The sequence below is a fragment of the Pelodiscus sinensis genome, chromosome 8 (assembly GCF_052426305.1).
Source record: "Pelodiscus sinensis isolate ZL-2025 chromosome 8, ASM5242630v1, whole genome shotgun sequence".
Lineage (NCBI taxonomy): Eukaryota > Metazoa > Chordata > Testudines > Trionychidae > Pelodiscus > Pelodiscus sinensis.
The window spans coordinates 11357723-11367029 of NC_143059.1; positions in this window are offsets into that span (position 1 = coordinate 11357723).

Below are 9307 nucleotides of genomic sequence, written 5' to 3' on the forward strand. Positions count from 1 at the left end.
AGCAGGACATGCAATAGCAGAGCAGCGTCTGAGCCCTAAGCACTCCTCCAGGAAATTGTTCCAGGCTCTTAAATAAAAATCTAACCCTTGCTTCAAACCTCAAGCTCAACAGGAAACTCTGGCAAGCCAAATACACGAACATGGTAAGTAAATGTACCTGTCAGGACTGCACTTGGTTTTTAGAAAACAACCATGACCAGGTGGTCTGGCAAAAATCTCCTGGAGAAACAGCCCTACTGTGCTGATATAGCCTTGAGCAGGTAATAACACAGTGTTGGAGCTGTCAGGGTAGTTGAGTTCCCCCCCCCCAAAAAAAGGCTTGTGGAGGTAACTGGTACTGGCCCCCGAAAGCAAATATTTTCAAGGCACATTGTTAGCATTGTAACCTAATACGCAGTGTAATGAATCATAAGGGGTGCAGAATGCAGTGGTGCAATGGTCAGTTCCAAGTAATGATGAAAATGTTCCCAAACCATCTTTCATACCGACATGTGAAAACCTTAAATAGCTTGGTTGCAAGCTAAACTGTTTGGAAAGCACTGCAGAGCTTAGGTAAAGCAGGGGATAAAGTGGAAGTGAAATAGCAGGGACCAGCCAGAGGCTCAATTCTTGCCTCACTTACAGTAGCTTATTCCTTAACTTCAGTGACGGCCAGCAGTCATTCCCAAGCTTCTGAATCCAAGCCAAGTTGGTTACGGGAGGGAGTGTTCCAGATGTTGTGACACGTCTCCAATTCCTATCCCACCTGAAGGTTCTCCAAACAACTTACCACCAGGTGGGAAACTGCTGTAGTGGACAGACACGCCCAAGAAGTTCAGGTTTGACTAGTCAGTACAAACGTCTATGGAATTGGACCCCTTTCTAAACCATAGAACTTTACAGATGACTGACTACCGGGATGAAGCAGAAGGTCTCATCTTGCAGATCATTTACTGATGTATAGAGCTCTGATTAAACCTGTGTCTAGATGGGTCTTTTCTAAGGGGAGCCCCCCATTATCTGACTTACTCTGGTGTTGTATTCCTGTAGCAAGTACCTAATAATATCAATACATTGGGATAGTACCACAATTCTATGTGGCAACATGCAGCTTTTCTCCATTGAGCCAGCTTTCAAATGACATCATCTCAAGCACCAGCACTGAAATTAGGTCTAGAGTTCCCTTAACGTGGGCAGGCTGCTGGTCAGTTGTTCTTTAATCTATCTATTTGATTGTCAGAATTGATTTCTATTTGTTCAGTGGGAAAATCTGGGATTCATCAGAAGGAAGGAGCTTGTCTGTTATTTATAGAACACGTGGAACATGCTACACCAGACTCATTGAATGCCCAGCCTCCATTGCTCCTGCCTTATTCTTTTTGCACTGGTTCGTTCTCCTTCTTCTTCCCTTTTCCTATTCGTGTATGTGTTCTCCTATATGATTGCTGTTATGTCAGTGTGGTACTGTCTGGTTGCGTGTTGTCTAGTGTCGCACTTCGACTAGTTGTAGAATTGCATCAGTCTTCTGGAGATCCCATAAAGCGTGCAGGATACAAGCTGTAAGTCTTTATCTTTTTGCACTTTTCAGTGTCTGTTTCTTTAGGAAATCAATAACACTTTGATCGCACACAAAAAGAAGTGCTGTAGGTGATTCAACAGGTGGCATTCTTCTTTGTCCTGTACCAATGACCAGCATCTTCCAGTTAATAGATATGGAAGCTGATTTAAAGGCTAGGTTACAAAGCACAGTTAATAGGTCTGCAATTTCACATTTGAGTGAATGATCTATGTTGTGTCCTGTGGGAAGAGAGAAGCTCCTCAAGTTCTCTCAAGACTTAACCCAACCCTCCTTGTACGCCACTACACTCCTGGGCAATGAAGGGGGAATGAGAACACAGATGAGGGGAGTTAAGTGAGCAAATAATTTTAATCTTAACCCAACTTAACCATGGGGGGGGGGGGGAGAGAAGGTGAGCGTTACTTCCTAAGAAAACAAAAATACCTTTCATAGGCTAAATTGCATGTTTATACCCATTGCTGTAAAATTAAAATACCAGCTGCATTCTCTCCACTTACAAAATGATCTCAGGTGACAAATATCTCCTGTTTCATCAGGTTTGCAATATTTAGTAAGTTGTTCAACATCTTACCAGAAAAACTTGGCAGGCTCTAAAGAGGGAGACACAGTTTATGGATCACATTACATTCTTTAAACATTTAAAAATTTTATTTCACATGAATAGTCCTTGAGGGGACAAAACCACACATACCTTGGATGGAACTTCATCGTTTATAAATCTTGATTTGAACGTCTACTTCTCCTGCAGTTATGCAAAATGCTAAAGCAAAAGCATACAGACTTTACATGTAGGAAGGAAAGTGGTGGAGCATGAAAAGTTCAAGTTCTCTCTTCATTCAGTGTATTTGACAAAGGCCTCCAGATTTAACTCCTTGCATCTGAACACTTCCCATCTGGCTCTTCCTTTCATAGGAATGAGATGAGCAGAAAGTAGGAAAGAGGAATGGTTTTAAATGGTTTCTTAATCCAGCCTTTGTAATATCAGGCATGTATGGTTTTTCACGCTTGCATGTACATATTTGCTTGTACAAAAGAGGGATAGGTGTGGGAGAGACCGATTTCATTACGATCCCTACTGCAGACTGAAGACTTGTTTACACCCACAGTTCCAGCAGCTTAACTAAAGGCATGATTTAAGCTCAGGTGATTGACTGCAGATATGTGAGTGAATGTAAAGTCTCAGGTTTTTAGCATTGAAAAGGAGGGATCTGACTCCTTTCCCTCCAACAACTTCGCATTAATTAGGTACAGAGCAAAACTGAATGGTCTCATGCTATACCACCAAGGAAGGAGAGTTGGTTCACTTAACCCAACCATCCTTGTACGCCACTAACGAGCTTCCTGGACAATGAAGGGGAATGAGAATACAGATGAGGGGAGTTAAGTCTGAGAGAACTTTAGGAGCTCCTCTCTGCCCAGAAGGCACAACATAGGGCCTGTGTTCAGGTTTACCTCAGGCACTGGTCCCTTGAAGCCTGTTACCCACACTGGATGCTGGCTATGACAATGTTTGAGTGTCTCTTATTTTTTAAGATGTACCATCTCATCCTTCTTAACCTCATCTGTCAGGTCACCAGCATGTGGTGAGGAAAGCTAAAACTCGACGACACTTTCTGTGGAGGGCAAAAATCCTTCCTGAGTCTAAAAGGCAAGCCTGGAAACCCATCCATGTAGAGAGGGCAGCTTTCTGCTGTGGTATTCCCAGCAATGTTTGAACACCCAGGAAAGGGGGTTTCAGAGAGCCGGTTAGCTCCCATACGCTCTCTGAATTGGCCATTGACTGGCTAGAAGACACAGAGCGAAAGAGAGAGAGAGATTTTTTGTTAGTCTCTAATGTGCCGCAAGACTTTTGAGAAGAAATAGAGCTTTCCCCAACCTTCGTGTGCAAATAAACATGGGAAAGGGAGGGATGGTCAGAGAGGTACTCCACTTAGGAAGGAACAATCAGTTTCACATATACAGAATAGGAAGCGACTGTCTAGGAAGGAGTACGGCAGAAAGGGATCTAGGGGTCATAGTGGACCACAAGCTGAATATGAGTCAGCAGTGTGATGCTGTTGCAAAAAAAGCAAACTTGATTCTGGGATGCATTAACAGGAGTGTTGTGAGCAAGACACAAGAAGTCATTCTTCCACTCCACTCTGCGCTAGTTAGGCCTCAGTTGGAATAGTGTGTCCAGTTCTGAGCACCACATTTCAAGAAGGATGTTGAGAAATTGGAGAGGGTCCAGAGAAGAACAACAAGAATGATTAAAGGTCTAGAGAACATGACCTATGAGGGAAGGCTGAAGGAATTGGGTTTGTTTAGTTTAGAAAAGAGAAGATTGAGGGGGGACATGATAGCAGTTTTCAGGTATCTAAAAGGGTGTCATGAGGAGGAGGGAGAAAACTTGTTCATCTTGGCCCCTGAGGACATAACAAGAAGCAATGGGCTTAAACTGCAGCAAGGGAGGTTTTGGTTGGACATTAAGAAAAAGTTCCTAACTGTCAGGGTGGTCAAACACTGGAATAAATTGCCCAGGGAGGTTGTGGAATCTCTATCTCTGGAGATATTTAAGAGTAGGTTAGGTAAATGTCTATCAGGGATGGTCTAGTCAGTATTTGGTCCTACCTTGAGGGCAGGGGGCTGGACTCGATGACCTCTCGAGGTCCCTTCCAGACCTAGTATTCTATGAATGCATTCACTTTCCCTGTATCAGGACTCCAACGGCTAGTTTAGCTTCTCCCCGAGCCAGCATGCTCATTCACCCTTTCCATGTTGGAGGGGCAATGAGATAACCTAGTGCCCCAGGCTGTGTAGACGCTCTTTTCTCAATGTGAACCTCACTTGCATTGATTAAGCTTCAATCATGTTTCAAATAAGGTCTTGTGCTGATTTTTAAACCATAACGTTAGTTCAACCAGTGTAATTATTTCTAGAGTCTAGACTACAGCTACTTTAATTAATTATTTGCTCACTGACCGAAATTAATACTTTTAAAACAGTAATCTGGATACGCCATCCAAATTTGATGAAGTACGAAAATGTTGGTGAAATAGCTAGATGAACATTTAATAACGTGAATTAAAACCATGCTGCAGACTCTAACTCAGGGGTAGGTTGCAAATGGCCCACAGGCTGGACAACAGCTTCCCGCAGCTCCCATTGGCCAGGAATGGCAAACCATGGCCAACAGGAGCTGTGAGGGCTCTACCTGCAGACACTTATGTAAATAAAGCATCTTGCAGCTCACCAGGGGCTAACCCTGGTGAACTGTGTTCAGCCTGCAGGCTGCTTATTGCCCATTGCTGTTCTAACTAAACACCTTTATTGTGTGACCTTAGTTTTAGAGGGACGACTTAGTGGTGCCCCAATTATATTCTCAGGTACTTAACTCTCATTGATTACGTCTACACTACACTAAAACCTGTGGCTGGCCCACACTGACTTGGATCTGCGCTGTGGGGAAAACAAGTGTAGTATAAATATGTGGCCTGGGGTTCTGGAACCTGGCGAAGTAGGGTGGGTGAGTCTCACATCCCAGGCTCCAGCCTGAGTCCAAACATCTACATTGCAATTTTTAATCTCACCGCCGAAGCCCTGTGAGCCTGAATCAGTTGACCTGGCCTCTGAGACTTGATGCCGTTATTTATTTTATTGCAATGTAGATGGATTCCCCCTAACTCTGTGCCTTGGTTTCCTCATCTGTAAGGATGTTACAAGTCTGGGACATGCCCGATTTTTACACTGATTTAATTAAATCTGCAAGGAAAACTGGCTTAATTGAAGTGATGCAACACGCTAGTGTGCATGAAACAATAGTGAAAGAAAAGAGGTATATAACACTGTTCTGTTGGTATTTTTGCCTTTGCATTTGATTCTCAGATTAAACCAGTGATCACCGAGCAGTCAATCGGGATCTGCTGGTAGATCTTGGAGCCTCTGACAGGGGATCCTGACTGGTTTGGCCAAGAGGTTATCAAGCCCAGCACTTCAGCTGCCCCTCTCCCCATTGCTGCGCATCTCCTTTGCCTTGGAGCCGCCCACCGGGAGCTTCCTGCTTACTGGGCAGGGCAGGGGAAGAGAAGAGGGGCGCTGATATCAAGGTGCCCCCTCTCCCATCCTGTATCCTATCTCCACAGAGCAGGGCAGGGGTTACAACAGGACTTGGGATGGAGTTTGCTGGCTGCTTTTGGGAGTGGTGAGGAGTGAGCCTGCCTTAGCCCCACTGCACCACCACCCTGAGGTAAGCAATGCCAAATCGGAGCCCACATCCAGAAACCCTCCCCAGTCATGAATCCCCTCCTGCACTCCAAGCCCCTGCCCTAGCCCCGAGCACCCCTGCATCTGAACACCCACCCAGGGCCTGCACCTAGAACCCCTCCGGCACCCCAACTGCCTCCCCCAAGCTCAGCTCAGAGGCCCTCTCACACTCCAGATCCCTTAATCCAAGACCAGAGCCTGCACCCCAGCCCCCTGCCCCAGCCTGGTAAAAACAAGGGAGGATGGGGGAGGGAAGGAGGGTGGAGTGAGCAGGGGCGAAGTCTCAGAGAAGGGGTGCAAAGGAGGCAGGACAAGGGTATTTGGGTTTGAGGTAGATCTTGGATTGCACTTAAACCTGCTTAAAAAGGTTGGAGACCACTGGATTAAACTAAGTTAATTAACTACAGTTGTTGTTAAATCTGCAAAAAGGCCTAAGTTAAACAAAGCAGCTGGCATGATTTTCTGGAAATGATTTTAACGGAAAAGTTTTCCGTTAAAAGCATTTTCGGAACAGAGCGTCTAGATTGGCACGGACGCTTTTCCGCAAAAGCACTTTTTGCGGAAAAGCGTCCGTGCCATTCTAGATGCGCTTTTCTGCAAACAAGCCCCGATTGCCATTTTCGCAATCGGGGCTTTTTTGTGGAAAACAAATCTGAGTTGTCTACACTGGCCCTTTTGTGCAAAAGCTTTGCACAAAAGGGACTTTTGCCCGAACGGGAGCAGAATAGTATTTCCGCAAGAAGCACTGATTTCTTACAGTAGGAAGTCGGTGCTTTTGCAGAAATTCAAGCGGCCAGTGTAGACAGCTGGCAAGTTTTTCCAGAAAAGCGGCTGATTTTCTGGAAAAACTGGCCAGTCTAGACACAGCCAGCATGTGTAGATCCCAGACCCAATAAATGTGGAAAACATTACCTACTCAAGTCTGTATCCATGCAGGAAAATGCCCATGAGTTTTTAGATGCAGTCTGAGTTTATTCCTTTTACAAAAATAGTTACACTAAATCGTCCTTTAAAACATCTTCCTTTGGCCTATTATTTCCTATGATGAACATTTTATAGCTGACCAAGACTGTTCTTTGTTGCTCATAGTTATTGCAGAAAGTCAAGCTTCTGAGCAATAATCCCTAATTATATCAGTCTCCCCCAAACTTTTCCCCTTAAGCTATTAGGTTTGCTCTTGTGGGGTTTTGTTTTGTTTTGTGTGGCATGTATATATGAATGAGTGGGATATAAATGAAATATGAAAAATAGTTGTCTTTGTTCTTACTCCAGAATTTTTTTTCCCTCTAAGGAAAGCAGCCAAGTACAAGTAGGCAAATTAAACACACACCTGTGGATATTGCTCACAACGTCTGGAAGATTTAAATGCAATAAATTAGCAACAGGGAATGTTAAGGAAGATAAAAAACTGCACAAGAGCATGTATGGAGCTCTGACTTCTAATCCAGGGTTTTGGGGCTGGCATTGATTATCTAGGCTGTGCAGCGCTTTGGAAGATTTCCCCCCAAAATAAGAAGGGCAGATATATGCATTTCCCCCCACTTCGATAGCAGCACATTTGATGTGAACTTCACAAGAAGCCACCTCCAGCTATTTGGTCTGCTGCTAATATTTCAAAGTTTTGATTCAAACGACTATGCCAAGTTCAGAAGTGTACTCATATATTCCCCCACAGCAATAAGCCAAATTCAGACACGGTGGTAGTTATGTCCAACTCTTCTGAAGTCATCTGAGTTGCACTTGCTTATGTTACATTTGGATTTTGCCAATTAAGTTTGCAACACTGGATTGGACACCTATGAAAGCCGGCTAATATTAGAGTGCTGGTGCTTGCCACTTTAGGTCGGGCCAGAAATAACACTAGGGAACAGTTCCTGGTGAGGGATCTGCCCTTTCTGATTCCAGCTGAGATGCAAAACAAAAATGCCGCGTCAAAATGAAATATAGTTGGAGAATGGGTGCAAGCCACACTTTTGAAAACCTCTAAAAAGTCTTGGCTCTGGTTTTCTTTGATTCTTAGGATGGGCTTTTTATACTCACTTTCAGCTCACCCATTCTTACAAGAAGTCATATGGTTTTAACAAAATCTGGATGAAACGATGATGGTTTAGTCTACAGGACATGGGCAGGCAACTACATCTAAGTTTTCCAGAGTAGGGTCCTTATGGATGAGCGAGCAATTGCAATCATTTTCAGTCCGTGCTTACTGAATTACTGCATTGTTTGTCAGCCGGGCCGGCTTTAGGTTGATTCACCCGATTCCCCTGAATCGGGCCCCACGCCTAAGAGGGCCCCTCGCCCTAAAGCTAGAAGTGTGCTGGCATGCCGGTCACACTGTGGGAGGGGGGCGTTGGCCCTGGAGGAGGAGTGCGGTGGCTTCTCTGTGCTGCGGGAGGGGGAGTTGACCCCAGGTTTGGCGGGAAGGCGGGACTCTGCCCTGTAGGATTTAAAGGGGTTGTGAGTCTTTTTGTGTGTGCGGTTTTTTTTTTTTTTTTTTTTGCTCAACAAAAATAATCCTGGCTGCTGGGTCCCCGTCGAAACTTTTGTATGTGGTGTGTTTGTTTGGTTTTTTTGCTCAACAAAAAAATCCCGGCTGCCGGGGCTCTGTTGAAACTGTTTGAATTGGGCCCCGCACTTCCTAAAGCCAGCCCTGTTTATCAGCATGGGTCACAGAGCAGAAAGAGAGGGAATGAGCAAGTCTATGGCTGTCCCCAGGTTCAGTTTGGGTTTGTAATATGTCTGGACTGTGTTTAAACACTTAAGATGGTCAATCATCTTTTGTTTCTAACAGAGAAGCAATGAATATCTGTCTGGCAGTGCAACTGGGGGAGTTCCTACATCCATGAATGTGATTGCTGAAACTTACATTTTATCTAGTAAAAGACAGAACTTAGTACTGATTGAAGGAGGTTTTCCCATTGCATTACATCACTAACCACAACCTCTTTTAGATTTTATGACATGTTGATGGGGATTTTTTTTTTTTTTTTTAGGATCTGTCCTTTCCAACAAGCTGTGCCACACATCAAAACCTTTATTAGCCTCAAATATATCTTAATGAGTGATGATAATTGTGTTCATTTTCAACAAGTAAAACACGGGGGCAGGGCCAATTGTGAGTCTGATATCTGAGATTATTAATGTGCTGGGCCAAAAAAAGAAATCTCTTTCTATTCACCCAGAACTGTATACTGAGAAACAATTGAACTGGACAGGGTATTATTTTTTCAGTATTGCAAGTTACTTGTTTGTTATATTTATATGTTTTTATGTGATACTTTTTAGAAATACAAGTTTATGGATTGCTGCTAGGAATCCACACAACGTAATCTAAACATTATCATTATATCTCTCTTCCTCTAGCTTTGCTTTTTAGTCCAAGTGGAGAAGCTGAGTTACTGACATTCTAGGTTCTGAGGTTCACTTTCCTGTCTCTCACCTTTGCTTTGCCTTCCCCGTATCTAGGGACAGTGATAAAAGGGAAACTCCTTCCTTGTTGAGTTACTG